At 44.8% G+C, this 23342-nt stretch overlaps 1 long non-coding RNA gene across 1 annotated transcript in view; it reads left to right on the plus strand.

Moving 5' to 3' along the window:
- The first annotated feature begins 170 nt into the window (after positions 1-170).
- The window catches only part of LOC118647958, a 30341-nt gene continuing 7169 nt past the window's right edge, over positions 171-23342 (plus strand). Inside the window, exon 1 of the long non-coding RNA XR_004965102.1 lies at positions 171-22090. This is a non-coding gene — a long non-coding RNA (uncharacterized LOC118647958). The remainder of the gene's footprint in view (positions 22091-23342) is intronic.

Here is a 23342-nt window from a genome sequence, read left to right on the forward strand (position 1 = left end):
GTGTTAAAAAAAAAATAAAAGTGAATTAATACAATAACATTTTCAATTAAAAAAGTGATATTTTAATTAAATCTTTATCGATCCTTTAAATAAATAAAAGAAGAACTTTAATCAAAACGTTTTAATTTTCTATATATTTTTGTAATCAAAAATTTCACACATATATTAATTAATAATGTAATATTTATTTATAAGTTATATAGTGTACAATGAAAAGATAAATACAGAAAAGTTACGTTTCTCGGTTTCCACTTGGAATGCAAGTCAAAGTGCTCCAGGTACTTTTTTCACGCGAGATGAAAATTGCAATTCTTACAAACCGTAAATAAGTTAAGCCTTCGGCACACGATACGATTTTTCATGCTAAATTGCATACGAGACGTCCTGATTGGCTCGGATGATTATATTACCAATTATAAACCAATCGTAAAACGCCTCGTATGCGTGCTAACATGAAAAATCGTATCGTATGCCGAAGGCTATACTTTCAAACGCGAAAAATATCGTACGTACTTGATAAGGAGGGTGAGAGATAAGGGCGTTCGTGACCAGTCCTTGATATCCCAGCCCATAGGACGACCCCGACCGTATCCGGGAGGCTTAGGCGGGCTCTCGCTCGCATACTCAGGTGTTCGCTCTCATAGGCTCGGGACGTTTGAGTGTTTGACGTTCGCATTACAGCGAAACCCACTCGTTGCCCTTAGCATACGTAGCGTGCGTGAGTGCACGCGTGTACGTATACGAATGTACAAAGCGGAGTCCGCGCGCTTCAAACGCGTGACGAATGGGCATTCTCCGGAGTCCGGGCAGGTTTGCCCAGCATCCCTTCCAATGAAATGCGATGAAATGCAAATATGGGAAGAAACCGGGGAAATAATGGTTCACCGAGCCGCTTTGTATCAACGCGGCCGCACGAGAGAGAACGGAATTCGCGTCGAGGAAAGCGCGATGGTAACTGTCCGATTTCGTCCGAGGGAAACTCAAACAAATGTCGCGCAAAAAAAATCGTATCCCTGTAAATACAATTGCACGGGAAAACCAGCTAAATTTAATCGCTGTTTCTTTCTTACTGATTTATTGCGATTGCTATATTTGAGATATTACTTTCAGAAATAAATAAATCATTCGAAGAAGGAAAGAGAGCGAGGTTTTTCACGATGCTTTTGACACTTAAAATTGTTTTTATGATACGCACTCATTTTTCCACGCGATGATTACCGCAGTGAAAAAATAAAAAATATCCGCGAACCGATACCGAATCTAAAATCGTAAAAATTCGACGCGTCAAAACAAAGCACTTTGTATAATTTTTTTCAATCGCGTGTTAATTTACTGCTCGACGCGCTGCGTATCGAGAATTAAGTGATTCGTCGGGGATCAGGGGGGAGCGAGCTTGCGTAAGGTAACGGCGACGCGTTTAGGAAAAAAAAAAAGGAGAACACGTCGAAATTTCGGCGCCCCTCCTAGGAAATCCACGCACGGCTTATCCCGGCTTATTCCGGCTTATCCCAATCATTTCTGCCCCGCTCGGCTCCTTCCTGGTGCCAATTACGTCAAATCAACGTCACGATACAATGGCACATGCGTGCGTGTGTGCACGCACGTCGAGGATATCGCGCGCGGGTACGCAATATCGGGACACGAGGCGGCGCGTACTGGAGGGACCTTCCTGGGCTATTCAGTTTTTAATTTCCTGCCCTGACCCCGGGATTAAAGGGCCGAGTGCCCTGTTAGGTCGAGCCTCCGATCGAGATCCTCGAGTCGCGATCATTGCGAGAAAGGATACCGATTGATTTCGGTACATTTATTTTTTATGCGAGGAATTATTATTTTAACTTGTTTTTTTAGGCAAGATTCGTATGATTGGAAAATTTTATTATTTGGAGGAATTATGTGTGTTGAGTAGTAAAATATGTTTTTAAAAATATATCTTTGATTCATATCAAAGAATTTGTAGAACGGATTAAAAAATTGGAGACGAGACGTTTGATCTTCCTCTCATCTGTGACAAATCATTTCCGCCAAAGTAATTTGAATACGCGTACGCAAAAGTAATAAACTTTATACGAAAAGGGCATCAACTCCGCGATTTTTTAACAATACGTTCTCCGTTAAAATAAAACGTTTCTCGTGATTGACGCAGCGATTTATATCGGGCCGGCGGAGATGACATCGAGTCTCTCGAGCTATTGAAATGAACGCTCGCATACGAAACGTGCGCGTGGCGCGTACGTTTCTCGTTCTCGTTCACGTCCTAATGACCGGCTGTCAATTTCCTTTCCACGGGCGCAACGGGGATGAATGGGACGCTTTCGGGCAGTTCGTTTGCAGGCGGGGGTGGTAGCTTGCACGATGCCATTGTGATGCCCGCGCTCGTTCGTTCGTGCCGTTCCACCCGGTAGGGTCAATATTGTACGAGCGACGGAGCGTATCCCCGTGTCTTTCTGTTTGCATTCGTGCGCTTGTGTAGTACAGAAGAACGGAGAGAATGAGAGAGGGCAGGTCCGCGAAATTAGCGCCAATTAGATTCGTATGGCACCGCGTGCCGTCCCTCGCAAGGTGCGGGGGGCACCTTTTGGCGAACGATACACACGTTACCCTCTATTACCTTCTCGAAAATCGCCAAACGAAACGAAACTGTTTGAACTGGAAGAGCAAACATCCCACAATCGGACCGGAAACTTAAACTCTGATTTTATTTTTCCCCGGCATTTTAAAATAGTTATTTACCTTCTTCGTAAATTGCTTCTTCGAAATTTCGAGTCTCATTTCTTATTCAAATTTGAGAAACGTATATTTTGCCAGCGTTTTAATTATAAAAAATTGAACTATCTATTAAAACTTCAACATTTATATAATTATAGTTTAAACAGTTGTTTTTACATTCGAATTGAATGGATTGACTGAGATAATTTTCCTCAAATTCTCAAACAATTTGAGAGTTTTGCATTTGGAAAAACCTGAGATCTCGCGCGAGGCGGCGGGAGATCGAGAGGATCAGTGTTCGCGTCGATGAAAACGTATGTCGTTTCGCACCGACTGCGCCCGTTCACCGATCATCGCGTATCGCCGCGACGGATCGCCGCCGTAATCTAATCCGATCAATCGCAGGCGATCCATTACCGTAATCCACTTTGCGCGGCGCGCTTTCTGATGCAGATGTTCCTTTCGTCGGTGAAATAAAGGGTCGTGACGGAGCGATATGCAAATCGCCGGATTCTCTCTCGCGTTCGCCTCCTACTTCCTATACGTCAGCTCTACGCTTCGCTTTTTAGCTCCAAGCTCAATCCTATCGCAATTCTATCACGACGTGTGACGCTCTTCAAATTCCTAGGTCGAGAGTCAATCTCGCATTTGCTGTATTTATAAGCGTGACTCCACACTTCTCTCGGAGCTTGCGAGAGACCGGAAGATGGAGATGAAAAAAGAAAAAGAGAGAGAGAGAGAGAGAGTAATAATTTTGTTCCGTAAGGCTCGAGCGTCGCGCTTGCGTTACGACGGCGATCACGTTTTACGGCTCCGCGCGCGATGCAGGCGGAATAAAATCGGCGGGATGTGGTCGGAATACCTTGCGGCCGGTGCCTTATTTTGCGGCCGGCGAAAAACCGCAGAGACAATCGCACGAGATGACTCGCCGACGTTCGTCCCGCGCAACGTTTTACGAAATAACGCGCCTCCGCGACGAGCGAGCGCGAAGTCCGCTGCGTCTCTACGTGTCTCTTCGGCCACGACGATGTGAGACCGGTGAGAGTCCTTCGGATTACAGAGAACTCGTCTCCATGTTAATTAAGAACAATACTCTGAAAGCCCAAAAGCTGGCAAAATTTTGAGTGCGCGTTGAAAGATAAAAAAAGATAAGGAAGGTAAAAATGATAAAGTACTTAAATTATACATATTTATGTATTTTACGTTATTACGCACAAATAAGTTGCCTGATTTCTTCGGGAAAATTATCAAGATTATCATTTATCGAATGAAAAGAGGCAAAGATGCAAAATTTAATTTTGGAAATTATCTAATCAAACTTAGTCACATTCTTAAGATAAGTTCATGGGCGATTCTCACATCCGTATCTTCTCTATTGTTCAAAGTTTCAGATGCAATATCGAAACTGTAGCCCATCAATCACGTCTACTTGACTGTTGAAAGAGAGCGATTCGTAAATTTCGAAAGAGAGAAATATATACATTTTCTGTTTGTGACGCTTCACCGACTTCTCATCGTTCGCCGTCACTCGTGGAAAACCCTCGTAACACGATACGTTGATTTACCTGAACTGTCTCCCCGCCTGGCTGTCCGTCCGTCCATCCGTCTGTCATCGAGAGAGCAGCCCGCGTTTCGGCTTTTCGACTTTCCGACTTTGATTGACGTTCGAATCGGTTCAATCGCTGCCGCGCGCGCGTTTTTATCCGACTCGATTGGCGGACCCCGTCGCATCTGGCGAAGAGAGACGTCCGATACGCCGTAATTACGCACCATCCACTCGCATTATCCCACCCCATTTATCTGAAATGAAAGAAGAAAAAGGACGCGAGGAGCGAAATGCATTTCGCGATACGGAACTTTATATTTCGTTTGTCATCAATTACAAGTGAAATTACGCCAAATCGATCAGACGTTACGTCAAACGCGCGAAAGCTTTTTGGTCTCTTTTAATATTCATCAGTAGCTTCGTGACTATGCATAAATCGTTTCTCGCGGCTCGATTTTCGGAGATTGAAAAGACATCCGACGTGTGGCCATAATAGAGACGCCCGCGTACGTGACGTGTAATTAAAGCTTACAGTCGCGCCGATTCTGTGCGCGATCGGGTATTTGTGATTGTGTTCCCCCGTGATGCTGGCAATTACCGGGAGCTTAGGGCACCGGGCCCCGGAATAACGCCGCGCCGGTGCTCAAAGGTCGGACCACCCCTGGCCACCCCCTGGCTCTGTCGTGATGAGAAAGACAGAGAGAGAGAGAGAGAGACGTGTCACGTGCCTGCAAATATTCATATCCCCCTGGATACGAAACGAAAGACCGAAGTCTCGGCTGAGGATGAGGGTAGTTTCGCGTTAGTGAAATTCACATTTACATAGTGAATTCACATTATAAGTGCGAGGATAAAAAATAGAAATTAAATTGAAATTAAAAGTAAAATTAAAATGAAAAATCAGAAGAGAAGGAGTAGATTGTGTGTAAGAAATTTTTTAAAATTAACGATAATTAATTTCGATCCTGCCTCATTGTTTCTGTACAGTTTCCACCTACGGCATGAAAATGTACGCTTTTATATGTCTCTTCTCTATCACTCCTGAATACAATTCCTTTTATTTACGCGGTGTCTGTTAGGAAGGAAAATGCGATCCACGACCTTTCCCGTAACAGGACGAACGTGACGGTGGGAATCGACTCGGATCGGTCCTTCGCATCGTCTTCGAGGAACAGGCGGGCCCCGACGTGACGGGTATACGACTCAATTGAACTCGAGTCGCTTTCCTCGAGCCCGATATAATCCCGATATAATGCTCGCTCGCGTCCGGGAGCCGCGTTTCAATTCAAAAACGACACCGAGCGAGCGGCGCGGCGCCGGCACTAAATCCGGGGACGCGTGTTTGCGCATGTTTTACATCGGCGCCCCGTCTGTTTGCAGACAGTAAATTATGTCGCACAATGCCGGCCGAACCCCTTTCTCTCGCGGATTATAAAACGGGGAAAAACGGAAAGAGAGTGCCCCCGGATGCCCTTTTGTCGGCCCGTCATGGAGATCGTTGACACCTTAACCGGTCCTTACCCGGCCAACTGGAACACGCCTTTACCTCCACCGAGAAAGGAGAAGCGTTAAATACAAAGGACTTGCGTCTGCAATTATATGTATTTCCCAGCTAAACATCGACATCACTTTATCATTCTTGTTTAATGAGAAACTTGCACACATGAGAAATCCTTTACGGTAATAATAATAAAAATATTGCTTACATGAAAGACTAGTTTATTATAAATCAGTAATTAGAACAGGAATAAGAAGTCGATACACAAAAAAGGTACAGATAGAGTTGCTACTGACGTTACTCGAAGAGATGTAAAGATTATAAGATGTAAAACACTCAACTGGAACAATAAGTCAAAATGATAAAAAAAATGACCATTAATAATTTTATTTATGTAATATATAAAGTTCAATAATTCATTCTGGAACCGAACGTCATCTCGATGTCACGACGACGACTTTCGTTCCTCTCGGGATACGTTTATACGGATATTTTGATCGCGATACGAGATCGCTCACAGTAGAGCGGCTGCAGGACATGAGGAATCTTCGATCGTGCTCGAGCCTCTCGTGGTAGGCGTCCCCCTTTAGGGTCGCGCGGGGGTGAGACGTGGCGAAATTCCACGGGACAACGCTTTTATCACGACGAGGAATCCAATTACTCCGGACGCAGGCGCCGCGACGCTTCTCGGCAGCCATCGCAACATCGCCATGGTTACCAGGGAGGAGACGAGGAGGAGACGTCGCCGTCGCCGTCGGTTAGCGATCAATACCGACGCCCGCCGTTGTCTCTTCCTCGTCGTCCTCCTCGCGAGATTATTTTCGTTAAAATCGTACTGGCGACGCATAATTCAGAATTTTGGGACACGCATTATCTATCGAATTAAATTAATTCTATCTAATTATGTTCTGGTGTATTTCAAGAATACCTGGAAGTTAAATATGTTGAATTTTATAGAAGCTTAAGAATTTTCCAGGAAAAAATGAGGTGTAAATAGAGTGCTAAACCTGCGGTCGTAGGTTTCTTAGACTATACGCGCGAATTATAAGTATGACAAGCGAAGTTATTATAATTGTATAATAATAAAATTTATTGCATGAAAATTGAGAAATAATTTCTCTTTTTGGAATAACTTTCGCGAATCTTATCCTGTCGATCTCGCTGCTATTACCATATCTGCGTAAAGAGATCTTCGAGAGAGAGAAAGAGAAGGAGAGAGAAAGAAATACATCTAAAAATTATTTTCTTGATATCATGAAAAAATTAGGTACAAATGCAAAAGCGTTTTCTCCATTACCTCCAAGCTAGGATCCTCGAGTGAAGGCACTTTGCTGTCTCGAGGAACCTAGCGGGCTTCTGAAGGGGGTCGGTGCGTGCTCGTGCACATTAATAAAAATTTCACCGGTGGATGCGTCCGCGGAGATCTCGCCGCGTGTGCGTGCTCAGGGCGAATGCGTGCTGTACGGACGACGGGAAGACGGAGCCGTTGACAGGCACGGTCTTCCGGCACAGGTAACTCTTTCGACGCGTACCAACGAAGTCCCGTCTCCCCCTTATTTGGACTCACTCTCTCCTTTTTCCGGGCCGTCGCCCAGCGGGGCTCTCTTTACGTGTGCCTCCCCCCTTTTATTTTGATTTATTCGACGTTGACTCGCCTCAACGCCCTACGCCGGGCTCGCGCCCCCCGTGCCGTATCCCGGTGCCCCCGGTGAACGGATTGTGACTTACGTCAGCGGGACTTCACCGGCGAGGAAGGGCCTTTCTCTCTTTTGTCTAGCGCGCGTTAGCCCTTCCTCGGCGTTGATACATTGTAATAGGACGGAGACGGCCAAATGGATGTAACAATTTATTTTATTGTTTTAACTTTAGATTGCGAAGCTTTATCAATAGCTGGAACAGCTAACAGCATAAAGTGCTTGTTGATACTAAAAGATCACTTCTTGCACTTGTAGAGGAACATTTATCGGCGGCATGAAGACGTCGATACTGAAATAAAATGATTCGTGGTGCGTCGCATCGACAACCTATTCCCCGTTAAAAGGGCCCGTCGTAGTTTTTCTCGATAAAGATGGAAATTCGCGGCGTTACCCCATCACATTTACCGGGGACGAACGGGTAACACATGTCGGTGAATACGGGCGGGGAGATAGAGACGATGGGGTTAGATTCGTACGCTTTTTACCCCAAAAGCGGAGTTTAGCGTCGCGCCGGTCCCGGGGTCGTAAATCAAACGGCGTAAAATCAATTACTACTTATCGCCTTGTACAATCGTCGGGGAAAATTTTCACCCCGGCGAACCTGTCGCCTCGTAGTTTTTTTGTACGTTTTTTTTCTCTTTCTTTTCTTTTTTTGCAATCGTCCAGATGTCGTCGCGATGTGCACGTTCAACTCCCGCGCATTTTTCATAAATACAGAAAATGTCTCATTAATGAGAAATTATCACGTTACTTTGGCACGAAATCTTAACGTGATGATTATGTGTGTCATTTATGATTTTTTAATAACTAATTCTGTATTTAATAATAATAATTGTTATATAAGTAAAAAACGGGCAACACATATTGTATACATAAAAATTTATGTATAAAAGATAGAATAACATAATAAAAGAAACGAAATTACATCCACGTCGATCTCGTGTATCGACACATCCAAGGAGATAGATCAGAATGCGTTCTCCTTCAAAGGACACCGAAATAAGAGCTCTCGGAGGATCGTCCGCCGTCTCATCTCCTCGTCGATCGACGATCTTATCGATCTCGAAGTGCAATAGATACCCTTATTCTCTTCTTTCTTTCTCGAGAGGCTCGTCCTCGGGTGACGCGTTCTTCCGGCGAGAGGGAAAAGAAAAGGGAAAGCGAGGCGTGCAACGACGGCAGCAGCGATCGCGGATCCTGCCGATTTCTCGCGCCGTAAAACACGAGTCTTCTCGCTGTCCTGCGCGTGCAGGACTCGCCGAGCTATTTCGAGACACAAAGGACGCTGCTGGGATATCTTTAAGAGGAGCGAATAGGAAGGTAGCAAATAAAACACTTAACGGAATACATAAGGCAATAATAAGAGCTTTAATAAGAACGGGAACAAAATAAAAATATATGGAGAAAACGGTTTGCTGAAATTGGACCACCAAGATAATTATGTAGAACGCTTAAGTACGACGAGCAATAAAAAAAAAGCAAGAGTTTAGATACTTCAACAAGTTTGAGTGTCTTTCATAATTATTTTAATAGTCTAACAAAATTATTCTTAAATCAATATCTATATAATTAAATTTTTTTACTTTTAGCGTTCTTTTTCCGTGTAGAAATATTAATACGGAAATAATTAATGTGATTTTAATGACCCAGAAAAGCAAGGTTTAAAATATCAAACAAGTAGTTTGAAGAGATATTACATACATAATATTATATATCAATGTATAAGGTATCATTTGTAAATCACAAACATGTTTTTCCGACCGTGGCTTCACGGCCATTATTGGCTTGGTTCGATCACCGCCTTCTGTTTGCCTTTCCCAGACATACGTATAATCTGCCGATTTTCTCCCGGCGTTTTCGCGCCTTCGCATTGTCGCGGAACGGGTAAATAAAACCGGGCGGGAAACCTACGGGAATCCGCTTAAGTGTCCCATTTTCGACCGCTGACGTTTTGACGTTTATCGGCCAACTTTGCGAGAAAGGGTGAACCCTAGCCATTCTTCAAAGGGCGCATCTCGAAACGCGCATCTAATTTCCCAGAGATGCGTTTACGATAAATCAGTACGATTCATCGAATCTGTGAGGAAAATGAGTGACCCTCGCATCTTCGGTGCAATCACAATATATAATAAGTTACCGTCATTAATCTTATTACTAATTATCGCGACGTCTTCATCTCATTCAGCCTTCGGAAAGTAGAAAGAAACTGCGCGCAAATATTAAATTCTTTTCTATAAAGTTATCGTGTATTAATATCTTCATCGATACCAGGAGTCCCGATTTCACAAAACGTTCCCCCGAGGATCTCGAGCACCACCCTCCCCTGATCGATCGAAATCTCGTCATATCTGCTGCGTACACACGAGAGAGGGAGAGAGGCGTGCGCAAAAAAAAAACTGTTTTTTAAACGCGCTTCACGAGGAGCGGATTAGCTCTCTCTCGATCGCTCGGCTTTCAACGTGCTCGTTTGAGCCTCCGCGGAGGAGGGGGGCAGGGGCCGCGGGGGTGCGGCCGGAGGGCGCGCGGGACTCCGCGCCGTATTCATCTCGCCCTTTAATCCGCTGATTCCGCTCTCGGCGCATGACGACGCTATACGCGTCCCCGGCTCCCGGATTCGATGCCATTCTCCTTTTCTGCGCCGTCCGTCCTTCCACGACGTTACGGGCCATTCAATTCGAATCCCTTTCAGGGAATTTGTAACGCTATCCCTGTTTGCCGACAGGACCCGCCCTGGACCTGGCGTTCAGTACGGTCTGCCTGTCCGTCCGTTTCTTTCGCTCGCCCGCGGGACGCTCACGGCACCCGAAAGGTACCCACACATCTCTGTGCACGTAATTGCCGATTAACTTCTTGATGTGTTGAAGAAAATTGCGCCCCCGCCGCGCGGATGTGTGTCGCGGCTAGAGATTTATAGGGTGGAGAACTTGAAACTTGAGTCTTTTCTGCTGCATTAGAAAATTGTATTATACAAACTTGATTGATGATGATCCGCGAAATATTAGGCGATATGGCATACTGTTTAATCTACGTCAAGTTATTATTTTTTACGGTGAGATTGGTTCTGAGTAAAACCTTGTTTCTGAAGAGAAAGTTTAAATAGTTTTAAACTTTATTGAATATATTTGTCATGGCACTGAATACTCTAAAAGATTTTCAACATGGATTACTTAAAAAATCTCACATTTTTAAACCGTTAGAATATCGCATAATGATTATCTAAATATCTAAATTAATAACAATATTTCTATATAAGAAACATATCTAGGATATTATTTTTTTATTATTAAGAAATTAATTTATTATTTGCCTCTTCGATATAGATTTTATTTGTAATAAGAACATACAATGCTTGATTACTCATGAAATAAAGTGTACTATAAACTTTAAATTCTTTATTGATAAAATAAGTAGTATATTTCCCGAGTGTTGACATTATTTTGTTTATCCCCCGTACACAGATTTTACTCTCGTTTTTACCCTCTCTCGATTTTACCCTCACACAGATTGTACTCTCGTGAAAAAAAAGGACTTTCACAAAAGAAAGTACACGTTTCTCTCCGAAAGCGCGACGTTATTTGCACTTGCATGTCTCACGGTTGAATGACATTTCACGTGACGTGGAAGTCACGCGGAATTTCCAAGAGGGAGCGAAAGACAGATCTGTCGCCATTCGAGATCCGCACGGAAAGCGACGTCGCGTCGTTCTTTCGCGACTCTCCTCAGCATTGGATTTCTTTCCCCGACGATATATCGAGGATATATCAATTGACGTCCACTCGTTTGACGGACGGGCACTCGAGCATACCGAGGTATAAGGCAGCGTGACGTGGACGTATCGATATTGATACGTGGCGGCGGCAGCCAGTGATCGATAGGCATTCGCCGCCTCTGATCCGTGTAATTCGCGCGCATAAGAGGATACCGGGCGGACGGTATTGTCCGGCTGTCGGCTCCTCCGTTTGCGGATCTCCCCGCTTGCGCATTTCTGGAAGCCCCGAAAAACGAGGGGGGAAAAATGCTACAACGTTGAAGACCTACCTGCGGGTCCCTGCCGACTCTGACGGAGGGTGCAGGCGGCGCTCCTTTCGGTCTTCCGGCTTCCGTCACGCGCGTTCTCGGGCACGAAAACGATCGCGCCGAATCGCGATTTTACGCGAGCGGCCGGGGATGGTTACCGAAGAAAAAGGAAAAGATTCCATTCTGTTCCCGCAAGAATAAGGCAACATTTTCGAGTTTACTTACGCGCGTTTGGAGGACGCGTAAAATTAATCCGGGGAAAAAAAAGAAATTGCTCACACACGTCAGATACTCTTTTATGTATTTTACCAGAATGTAATTAATTTTTTCATAAAAAAATTTATAAATATCTTTTTCTAACACTATATGTTTTAGACATTGCTCTCATACTTTGTATATTTTGCCATAAAACGCAGAAACAACCGTTAGAAACTTTTTACCTTACACATTTAAGTGCGCACGACTATTTTGAATTAAATGGAGTAACTTTGGACCTCTATTCAAAAATTAATATTTTTTCTGTCGTTGATTTTCCGGATTGTCTTGATATTTGTACATTTTGACACAAAACGTAGAAGTCATTAGAAGTTTTTTATCTTACATACATATTCACGTGCGCGCGAATACTTCTTAATTAAATTGATTTGATTGATTTAACTTAATCTTTTGAAAAAAGTGTTTTTCCTAAATACTTACTAAAACAAATCAAATTAATTTTGTTACGTTCCTCAAGAGTTTGTTACACATATCTCCTTCTTTTTTAAAGAAGACTAAAGGAGGAGGAACGTTTCGTTCTAAAGTGCTTCAATCTCTCGGATGCACATTAAGCTCGGCGCGATAATCGAGAGCAAAATTCACAGAGAAAAGAAGCCTGTTGACGCGAGAAGGAACAGTACGGAAAAACTGCAAGGAAAGAAAGAAAAAAAGAGAGAGAGACGAAGAAAAGAGAGAGGCGAGTCTCGAAATGCAGCTAAGGTGCAGCGCGTAGATGCAACGACGCGCGTCGTTCATCGCGGATTGAATGGCGACGTTACATTTCAATTCGGAGCAAAGAGAGTAGGAGGAGAAGGAAAAGGGGGAGATAAAGGTGGCAGAAAGTGAGTCCGGCAGGTAGAAGTCCGCCTTTAACGGCCCTAACGGCGTTTCGGAGGTGCCATTTACACCTCCGCGAAAGCATCATCGACGACAGGGGGTTGCAGCGTCGCCCTCGGACTCATTGTCAGGCCCAGTAGCCATTGACGAAGCGACTTCCCGTCACGCCAACTGCCCGCTCTCTTTCTCTCTATCAGCATCCGCGTCGTTCCTCCTTCCGAGCTCGTTCGATCTGTCGCACCGTCGCGTGTGTGTAAAACACGATCGTGCAGCTCCGCGTGGGACTTCTGGCCGACCTATATACCGAATGATGAAAGAGGACGCGATGAAAGAGGGTGTATTTGTAAAGAAATAACTTTGTGAGAATTTATTTGGGAAACGTGACGTTTGGGATAGAGATATACGTTCATTTTACTAAAGTTATACCGCGGATAAGAAAACCTTTTGAAATTGTGAGAAATCTGGATTCCCAAAGTTGTCTTTGAATTATAATTTTTTTTTTATACGCGAGAGATAGACGAAATTAAGAGATTCGCGGATAGCTTAAAGACACATTATTTTAAAGATACATTTGTTTTATTCTCCAAGCGCGTTAATACTCATCATTCAAGTTGCAACTAATTAAATGCGCGCGCATTTTATCCTCATTTTACCGGCCGTATCTTTAATTTACGACCTCGGAGCAACAGGGGTATCCCGAATCGCTTACAATGTAGAAGAAGGAGGAAAGGGACGCTTCCGCGGGGAAGCCGATTTCGGGGATTGCCCGAGGACGTGCCCGGGGAAGAGCGGACTTCGCGCGAAGTTTAGCACCTAGAAGACAGTTACGAGGCGCATCTCGGACCGCGGCCGAGCGAAGAACGCTAATTTCACAGTCGTTTAAATGGCGATAACTCAACGAGATTTACAGCACGACGGGCCGGAGGATTTCCAGCACGTGTTAGGGCCTGCGGGAACCGGAGCTTGACATCATATTCCATTAAAGCCGAAACCGGCCGCGGCTTCTCCGCCTCGATTTTACGAGCGTCTCATCGTCGAAACGATAGAGCTTCGCAACCCTTTACATAATACTGCGTAATAAACGTTGCGTCTATTTTTAAATACGTATTTGGATAAAACGACGACTCGTCAAAGTCTTCTCATATCTTTCAAGTGCAAAAATATATCAAAAGATGTACCTGCATAGAGGGCCAACGAAGAGTGGTTTATCTTCATCATCCTTGATATTTCCAATGAAATTATAGGCTAACATATAAAAGTTTTGTCAGCACAATTATAAATAACGGCAAATTCTTAATCCTCGCTTAATGCTACGCGAGAGCGAGAAAACGAATCGCGACGTGTCGGGTGCTCCACGTCAGAAATAGAAGAATTCTCTCGAGAGGGTCTCTCCCGACGTTTCGAAGAATAGTACTCCGCGATCGCGTCACTTCCGATTCTGGGTCGCACGAATTCCCGGGACACGTGGCCGATGTCGCGGAAAAGACCCGTGCTTTCTCGCGAGGCGGAAGGAAGTCCCGGGGCAAGTCCCACACCCATCGCGATGGATCGTCGCCGCCGTCAGTTTAACGAGCAGACTCCGGACGCCGTCGTCCAAATAAACAGCGCGCCATACGCGCTTTTATTATCGACGAAAACGATAATTTTATTGACGACGGCGACGAGGACTGTTTGGAGCAACCCGGGCGGGCGGGCTTGCTTGCGCGCCGCGTACGTAAAGTAAAGCGCTTTGACGAGTGCCGACAACGCCTGACAACCGCCAACAAAGGCCGGAGAGACACTCAAATCTCGGGTGTCTGGTGAATCGTACGTTGATTCCTCGGTCAGCGAGTAAAGCCGTCTTTGATCTGCCAGAGTTGGCGTACCGAGCGCGGCAAACGACGTGAAATATTCTACGGCAAATCATTATTTTACAATTATTTTATTTTACAATAAACGTACAAGCACACACGTCGTGCTTTCTAAGCCTCGTAGGGTGAAACTGCACTTTGAAAAAAAGTGATGATTGAGCTCGTGCAGCGAAATTTAGAGAGTGCGTCAATCGTCGTGGGCCTAAGGTAACGTCAAAATTAGGCGTCTAAGCGAAAGAGAAAGAGGTCGATACAGGGGTGCGAGGTCACACCCTGACCTCCCACGGCGGGTAGAAACTGGACCGTCGAACTGGACGATGTCCACTTCTCACAATTGCCACGATAACGAAAATTGGCGGTGCGTCCGTGTCCGGATGGGCGGTGGTCGGTCTCGCCCAGAGATTTTTCACCCCCCTTTTCTCCCCCTCCCTCGGCGCGCCTCGCCGTTCTTCTCGGCTTTTACCTGGTATTACGTCGAATCCGCGTCCTTTCTGTTCTCGAAAGCGAAAGACGCAGCTGCACTGTAGTTTTCTCTGTACGCCGTAGGATTTAATTGACAGACGGGGGCCTCGCCACGGGGCAACCTTGTATCCACCTTCCGCGCTACCACCCTTCTCGAGTGTGTTCTCGCCCCTCCCTCCTCCCTCCTCTTCTTATATATAATATATAATTCGATCAAGCGCCCCGTTGACGCGCCCCGACACTGTTGACATTTGGTTATTTTGACGTCACGCTGCGAGACGTCGTTGATTCAACGAGAAATAGCGAGACAGGCAGACAGGATGAGAGAGGAGGAAAGAGAAGGAGAGATGAGGACCTTTTTCTCGCTAGAACAACCCTTCTATGGGCCCTCGTGTTTCGGAGACCGCCCGCTGATGGACCGAGCCACCGTTTCGCTCCATAAACGTGGCCTGAAGGCGCCCTGAAATTAACGAATCCCGGAGTGCAGTCAAGTTCAGGAATTGTAAAAAGTACAGAAGCTTGTCGTATCGCCACTTAGCTCGTAGACAGTTTCGTGTAGAATATAACCATTTTGTAGATCGAAGAGAAGAGCGAGTGAAGCTAACGTTTCGCAATTCTGAAATGTTAGGACTTCCTTTATGTCTTTTTTACGAACCTGTGATTCCAATGCGTGTCCAGCGGTTTTACAAACTTAGAAGAAGCGAGCGGAAATAAACCAGAACGTGGCAAATAACTGCCGAGTAACTGGATAGGCTCCTAGTTATTTGCTACTTATTAGCTATGCTCTGTTTTCCTATTCGAAAAGTTACGGTGCTGAGATAAACAAGCGTCAGGTAATTCAGTCATTATTAGTAATATCTGGTATAGTTTTATTTGTAAAATTTTTTTATTTTCAAATCAGATAAGTGTGATGTTGTTATTGACTGCGAATCTGATGGTCAATTATTAAATTTGAACGCAGAGGCTTTCTAGACGTTGCGTAATGCCATGGACAACGTTGACTCACGCGGAAAATATTTGGAAAGTAGGTATTCAAGAAACGCTTTTGAATATTCTCTGCCACATAGGCTAAGAAATAAATTTGCTAATTTGACTGAATTTTTCAAATGTATTTTTAGTTCGAGTATTTCGTGTATAAGTGAAATACTTAAAGAACAACTTAGCAAATCAACAACTTTTTTTCCTCAGATGAGAATATTTTTGCAATTTTACCGTTAATCTGAAACGGATGAATCGCCGCCCTCGCGGATGAAAGGTTACGCGGAGATGCGCGGACGATGACGCCGTTCTTTTTCATGAACCCGCCTATGCAGCGAGACGAATGCGAGACGATTAAATCCGCCGGCACGAGTCATCTCGCGTACAAAAACCCGCTCGCCGTTTTTCCGTCGTCGGACTCGGCTTCACCCTTCGACTTCGTACAAAAGAGATCGGAACGGGACCTGATACAAAACGGGGCGGCGAAATACTTTTCGACAACGAATCCCCATAACCGCCGTGAAATCATCAAAAATGAACTAGCTACTTGTTCAAAGAATATCATAAAATAATTGAAAATCAACGGGACCATTCATTATAACATTGACATGTGTGTTCGTAATGATTTATTCGTATTATGCTCATAATTTGTAAAGCAAATTTTATCTCTCGGTAGTTTCAGATTTTCTCAATATTATTCCACAAAGCTTACAGATGTGTGTATTTTATAAAATAAAAAATACCATAAAAAAGTACTGTAAGCTCCGTTCTTGATTGTAAACCAAGTCCTTTCTTGGCATTGTATATACTTGAAGTAAATAAATTCTAAATTCTAAGTACTGTAAGCTTCTGAGCGCACGAGGGGTGGCACCTAACGCGAGGGGGTGCATCACCTGGTGAGATCATCCATCACGAGTCGAGAAAAAGGAAGGAGGGCATACACACACACACATACATACATACACCGGCGAGGGCGAGGGAGTCTGAGCGAAAGGGATGCATCCGCAATTTGTACTCGTCACGTTTTGCGCTGACGCTCTCTGAGAGCTGAAAGGGGTTGCAGCGGGGGTTGCAGCTCCTAAACCTTGTTATACACCGAAACTATATATTACCATCGACTATCTCCTCGACTATGCGAGGCAACGCGCGCCTGTCCATTAACTCCTCGTCGTAGGATATTAACGTTTTGTATATCGCTCAGGGCGGAAGGGAGGACAGGAGGGGAGGGGGAAGATACGATCCCGGTTGAACTCGTAAAGCACACCCGGTGTAGTACAAGCCGCCCACGTGGATTCTTTCCGTTATGCGAGCCTCCTTTGACCCTTGCATCGTCGAACGAAGGGTTCAAATGGCGCAACAGTTTGAGCAACTCTCTTTTAGGGAGAAAAGAAAATTAATCCTAAAATTGTAGAAATCAATCTTAACATGATTACGGCAATTTCATTTTAATGTGATTTAATTCAGTTTACAGAGAGCTATTAAAGCTGAAATCTGAATAGAGAAATTTATATTTAACTTTTAAATGAATAAAATAAATTTTAATTTATCGATTTAGATTGGCTTGGAAGTTTCTTAATTTATATTAATATTGTAAAAGAAACTTTGACACTATAAATGATGTGTGGTACTCGATCGCAACATCTATTAAATTGAGTTAATAAAAAAATTTATTAAAAATTTTTCTCTCTTTTTTTTTGCTTTTCTGAAGTCGATTCTTTATGAAGATTTGAAGATTATGATCTTTATTTGATGCATACTGTATGTTAATTACCTGGACCAAGGTCATTTTTATTTTACCATTGCTATCTGAGAATCTGCAAATAATTAGCTTTATCTTTTTTTCAAGCATGTGATGCCTACTAGTTTCTAGAAGCAATTCTAATAGAAGCTAGCATCACTTTATTAGAATTTTTTCAGAGCTAGTGGGCAACATAATTTGCCTATTTGCCCATTACAATCATCACGTTTCGTGCCTCTACTAATAAGGAAAGGGTGACGAAACGCGCTGCCATTTGGACGTTTTAATGCACGCGTAATTGAGAAACGCGTAAGGGGGCTGATTATGGATGACGCGAAAGGGGTTATGCCGTACAAAGCGGCACAAAGGTACGGGCCAAGACAATGGCCTAGCGACAAAGCCGACAGTGATTAAAACGGGAATTAGGAAATTAACGCGGTGCCCCTGGCACCCTAATCGCGCCTTATCGTCCTTATGGCAGCACGTGTCGCTTAAGCTGTCAGCCTCGATCATGAATCTCTGAACTGCAGCGAAGGCCCAACAACTGTCTCCTTCGGTTCGAGTCAGCTTCAAGCGCCGTAAAACTTTGTTTTCCCCTGACTTCGATAATTTGTGCGTTCTACAGTGTCTCCCCTGTACCAGCGACCGGGAAGGTTCCCCGGAGGATCGATGAATCGGTCGATCGATCATCCGATGCGTCTTCTCGGGCGTGTGCCGCAGCCGGAAATAGAAAGCCCGTTTCGAGTCTCGGTTTCGGTCTCGATCGTGTTTGTACAAGCTGACCCTCGTAGACCTCTCTGGCGGTAGAGGTCCTCGAAAGGTCCTGGAGGAGCTCCTCGAGAATAATCGAGGACGCAGATGTTTATTTTGACGCGTCGGCCTCGCGACTTCTCGAGTGCGTAAACGGGCCCGACGACGGCGAGGCACACGCTCGAGTGTCAAGAGCTGCGGAAATTGTTAAAAGAATATTATAATATTAATAAATGCCACATATATAGTTTTATGTTAAATATTAATATTTAATTAATAACAATTTTAATAACAAAGGTAAGAAGAAGAGATGTAAAGGAAAAACATGCATTAGCCGAAAAGGAAACAAGATAAAGTAAAGAATTATATTGAAATGCTAGAAGTAAAATTTATAATATTAATTCATATCTTATATATATATATTTATATATATTAATATAATAGAGAGATGATATAAGATGGTTAATTAGCACGAAAAGTGTGAAAGCTCATTCGCAAAGATACGTTCGATTTAATTAGAGGCGACAGAAGGTCTGCTTGGTTGCAGGATACGCAGATAACGTTTTGAAACCGAGGCAAAATTAAAATAACAAAGCGCTCTCGAAGCACACGGTCCACGGGCTCGTCCCGAGTAGATCTGAACGTAACGGCCGAGTAAATTTGCGCGTCGGGAGGAGCGGAGGGGCGGGAGATACGACCAGAGGAGAGCACGGAGGAGAACGAGTAAAAAAGAGGGAGGCTGGAGAGCCGTGGAAGAGGAGACGGGGTCGGAGGGGGAGGAGGAGGAGGATGGACGTGGGGAGGTGAGGAAGCCGTTGAGGCGCGATCGGCGATGTTCCCTTTGTGCGGTTTCGCTCGCCGTCGCGGATCGACGCGAGCGAGAGAAAGAGGAGCCGAGAGGAAGGAGAGAGAAAAGCGAAGGGAACGTCTTCCAGCGAGAAAGAACGTTTCTCCATTGACGAAGCCAAAGTAACCGTGTAATCGAGACCGGCCATGGCGCAGTTTCTGGGCCTTTTCTCTTCTGTCTTCTTCTTCTTTTTTTTTTTTTCGCCAGCGCTTCCTGCCGTCGTGAAATTCACGTTCCCAGCACGCCCGATTTCGCACGACCGACGTGACGCGTGAAAACGTGAATTTTTCCAACGGCCAGACCATAAGAAAGAAGGAAGCAAGTTATACCTTATGCGTGCTTTTTAAAGCGTTTCCATTTTGTTTTCATAAATTTATTATAAATTTATTATAAATAAACACTTGCATTAAAAGTTTTAGCAGAATTATTAAATTGTACTTAACTTAATACATAGTTATTAATACGTAATCTCTTAAGAAGAGGCTCGTAATCCGATGTCAGTAATTAATTCAATCAAAGCTTGAAACGCGTCCATTTAACATATACCGACTTGGGAACTCATCGCAAACGAGTTCGAATTTTTTTTCCACCTTTCCTCCTGCTTCTTTTTCACTGGTGTCGATTCAAGACGGCGTATAATTCGATATCGATATCGCAACCCGATATCCAGCAGTCGAGTTGCTCGCCGACCACGCGCGTCGTCGGTTCCCTATATAACGTTTCCACGCTTGTCTAGGTGTAACGGACTCCGTCAGAGCCGGTTACAACGACATGAATTAGTACATATAGCTGATCCTTAGCTCTCCCTCTCTCCCCAGGTATCGTCCCGTATTCTTTTCGTAACGTATTTAGTTCTGGCACAAAATGTATGTCTCAATTATATTGGATTTTGAAAGCTGAAAACATTGTTGCAAAGGAAACATCTATTAAGAATTAATCTTTCTATTTTAGAATAATAGTACTCCACACAAAAAAAACGGTTTTATTAAAGTATCTAAAAGTTGAACTGGATCTCAAAAGAATTTTATTAAATTATTAAAATAATTATGAAAGATATTCAAGCATGATGAGCAATGCTGCAAATACTTGACATTTTAACAATCGATTAAGTCTTACATGATTATTCTGATGATTATTCAATAAAGTTATTTTCAGATCTGTACATCTAGCTAAAGTACTTTAATACTTTAGATAACCGTTACTTTAATAAAACCGTTCTTTCCGTGTACGAATCCATCGTCAAGAATCCTGAAAAGACATTTCTTATGTAATAATTAAGTTATCCCCTCTCGTAATTAACGTTTCACGAATTATCCCATCGACGAAGGAAGTTCTTGCTCTTTTTAACGGCGGACTGCCCGACGTGCTGGCGAAACAGGAGTTTGACAGGAGTCGGGAGGTCCGTTTGGGAGGAGCACGTGCTAGTCGTCGTTCTACGTGCGCGCTCGCCAGCTGCAAATATCCTGGAGAAGTGCACGCACGGGGAAGAAGAAACACGCGGCCCATCTGGCGCGTGCGTGACCTCCTTGAATTATCCTGACGACTTTCGCTGCGTCCAGCCTCCGCATCCTTGCATGGTATTTTCGCTCCGGACGTTAGAACGAAGGACTAACGATCGGAGCTCTCGAATTGAGAGCTGATCGCTATATTGGTTCTCTTCTTTGAATTAAAGAAAGATTCATTCTGGTACAGCGGAATGATCGTTTGTTTTGCTCGGTTAGCCGCTTAATATTGCTACGTGCAATTTTCATAATTTATTTAACCAAGAAAGAAAAGAAAAAAGAAAGAAAATCTTTAGTCTCGATAAAATTTAAGATATTTTACGTTAAATAAATATTTTACATGAATAAGAGCCTTTGTTCGCGTATAGAAATAAAAAAATATTCGCAGCCTCTCCCAGATTGAATCTTCTCGCGACCGAGAGCCAGCCCTCTCTCTTCGGGAAACGGGACCCTATCGATTAACCATGCCCTAGGCGGGTAGTCCCGCCCTTCCGCCCTGTTCGCATCTCCCCGCGGAGCCGTTCCACCCCTCCGGCCACCCCTTCTCGCCGCGCCGAAAAGAGACGGAGGCACCGGGTGTCACAAAAATAGAGACGACGGGGTGGCTGGCCACCCTTCGGCCGCGCCGACCAATCGCGCCGCGAGCACGCCTAATGACGTCATTCTCGTGCGCCCTTCCTTGTGCCCTACGTAATTAGCCAATCCGATCGCAGGGGTGAGTCGAGTCACCCCTTGGCCGGATTACGTTTGCGAGCCAATGATTTTTGCAGCGCGATTTGCGTGTTCGTGCGTACGTACGTGCGTGCGTGCGTGCGTGCGTGCATGAGTGCGTGCGAGTGTCCAGATTGCAGACGGAGAGACAAGACGGGCACAATGGGTGTGCCACCCTTCGCGCTCCCTCCACCCTTTTCCTCAGTTCTTTCTTCGTGCTACGCGAGATTCTTTGTCCCTCGCGTTCCCGTCCCTATTTACGCCCGTTCCTGCTTTTTTACTTTGGTGCCCTGGAACACAGTTCCCTCGACTCTGCCCCCCTTTCCCCCTCCCTCTCACCCCTGCCGTCCCTGTTTCAGGATCTCTTGTCGCTCCTCTGGCGTCTCGCGCGCTACAGACATTATTTACATGACAAACGCGGATCGCGTGCATCGCGCGCATATCGCGTGCACGCCGAAGGATACCGATGCCGAAATTTCGACGGTGCTGGACATTCCACTTGCGAGGACGAAGCCTCCGATGAAGCCCCTCTCGAAAAGACTGAGAACTGCAGAATTGCATTAATTATTAAATTGCGACGGTTTCAATCAGCAAAGTAATTACGGCGCGTTGAACCGCGGAGCATTCACGGCGAAGTTTGAGGATTGCAGAAGCACGAGAAAAATATAAAGAGAGAAAGAGAGAGAGCCAGAATGTGTAAGATTGCACGAGATTTTTTTTTTAAGAGTTAACATCTCAATCATTTTCACATTTTAAACCTGAGACAACATCTGAAACAGCGTCCGCCTGTGGGAAAGTGTGAAATTATATTTATACTCAAAATGAGGATATGTTTTATATATATATATATCAACACATTCGCATTCCTGTCGGCGAACAAGAAGGGGCGGGTTTCCTCGCAGGGCAAGAAGAAGATCTCGACAAGATAGCCATTACGCACCGGGAACGCGATGAAGAGCGTGGGCTGACTGCGAGGGGGAGTAGGGTGAACTGGAGAACCCGCCGCGTTTCTTCTCGTCGACGAAGAAAGGGAATCAAAGGCCGGCAGAAGGCCGCTTTCAACGGGAGACGGCCAACAATGCCTTGGACGCGGAAGCCGCGCGATCCCTGCGCATGCATGTGGATCTGCTGCCGATGTATCGGTATCGCTTTCCGCCGGGGCCGGAATAATCCGCTTACGCCGGTCCAGCCTCCTCCTCCATCACCTCCTCCGTCCCGTAACGGCGCATTGTTGCCGATGTATTGTGAGAAAACAGCATTTTCGACGCTCGAGGTGGCGACAAGAAGAGGACTTAAACTCATCACCGTCACAACAATCGGCAACCGCCGCTCGGCGTGGGAGGACACCGGCCAATACACCTGACGCGGGTTGCGTGTGCGTGCACCCCCCTCAGTGGTGATGGTGGTGATGGTGGTTGTGGTGGTGGTGGTGGTGGTGGTGGTGGTGGTGGTGGTCTCCTACGCAACTTCCCGCAGGAATGATGATGATAATTTTGGAGAGACCGCTGGAACCACGAAAGCATCTTAATCTGACATTACGCTAACGCGAGATGTCACACAAATCCCGCATATCGCAAATGCAGCGTTATTTATGCGTCCGTCATTGCAATAATATAAAAAAGATTTTAAAATAATTTTGATACTGAATTTTGTTGACACAATTTTCGTTCAAGAAAACTCGGACTTATTTCTAAATATTCTCTAAAAAATTTACACTTTACGATTACACATTTTACAATTTTTATAACATTACAAAACCCTCGTAACCTGATTGTTTTTATGAATCAATTCTCAAGGATCAGACCTCACGATATCACAGTGCCAGATATCTCGATGAAGGGTTGCCGATCGCGGCGTGGACACCCCCCGACGGGGGTAGGGCTCGTATGATCCCATGAATACATAATCCAGATGTAAACAGCCGCCACGCGTGCCTCGATTTAAACGG

The sequence above is a fragment of the Monomorium pharaonis genome, chromosome 11 (genome assembly GCF_013373865.1).
Source record: "Monomorium pharaonis isolate MP-MQ-018 chromosome 11, ASM1337386v2, whole genome shotgun sequence".
Lineage (NCBI taxonomy): Eukaryota > Metazoa > Arthropoda > Insecta > Hymenoptera > Formicidae > Monomorium > Monomorium pharaonis.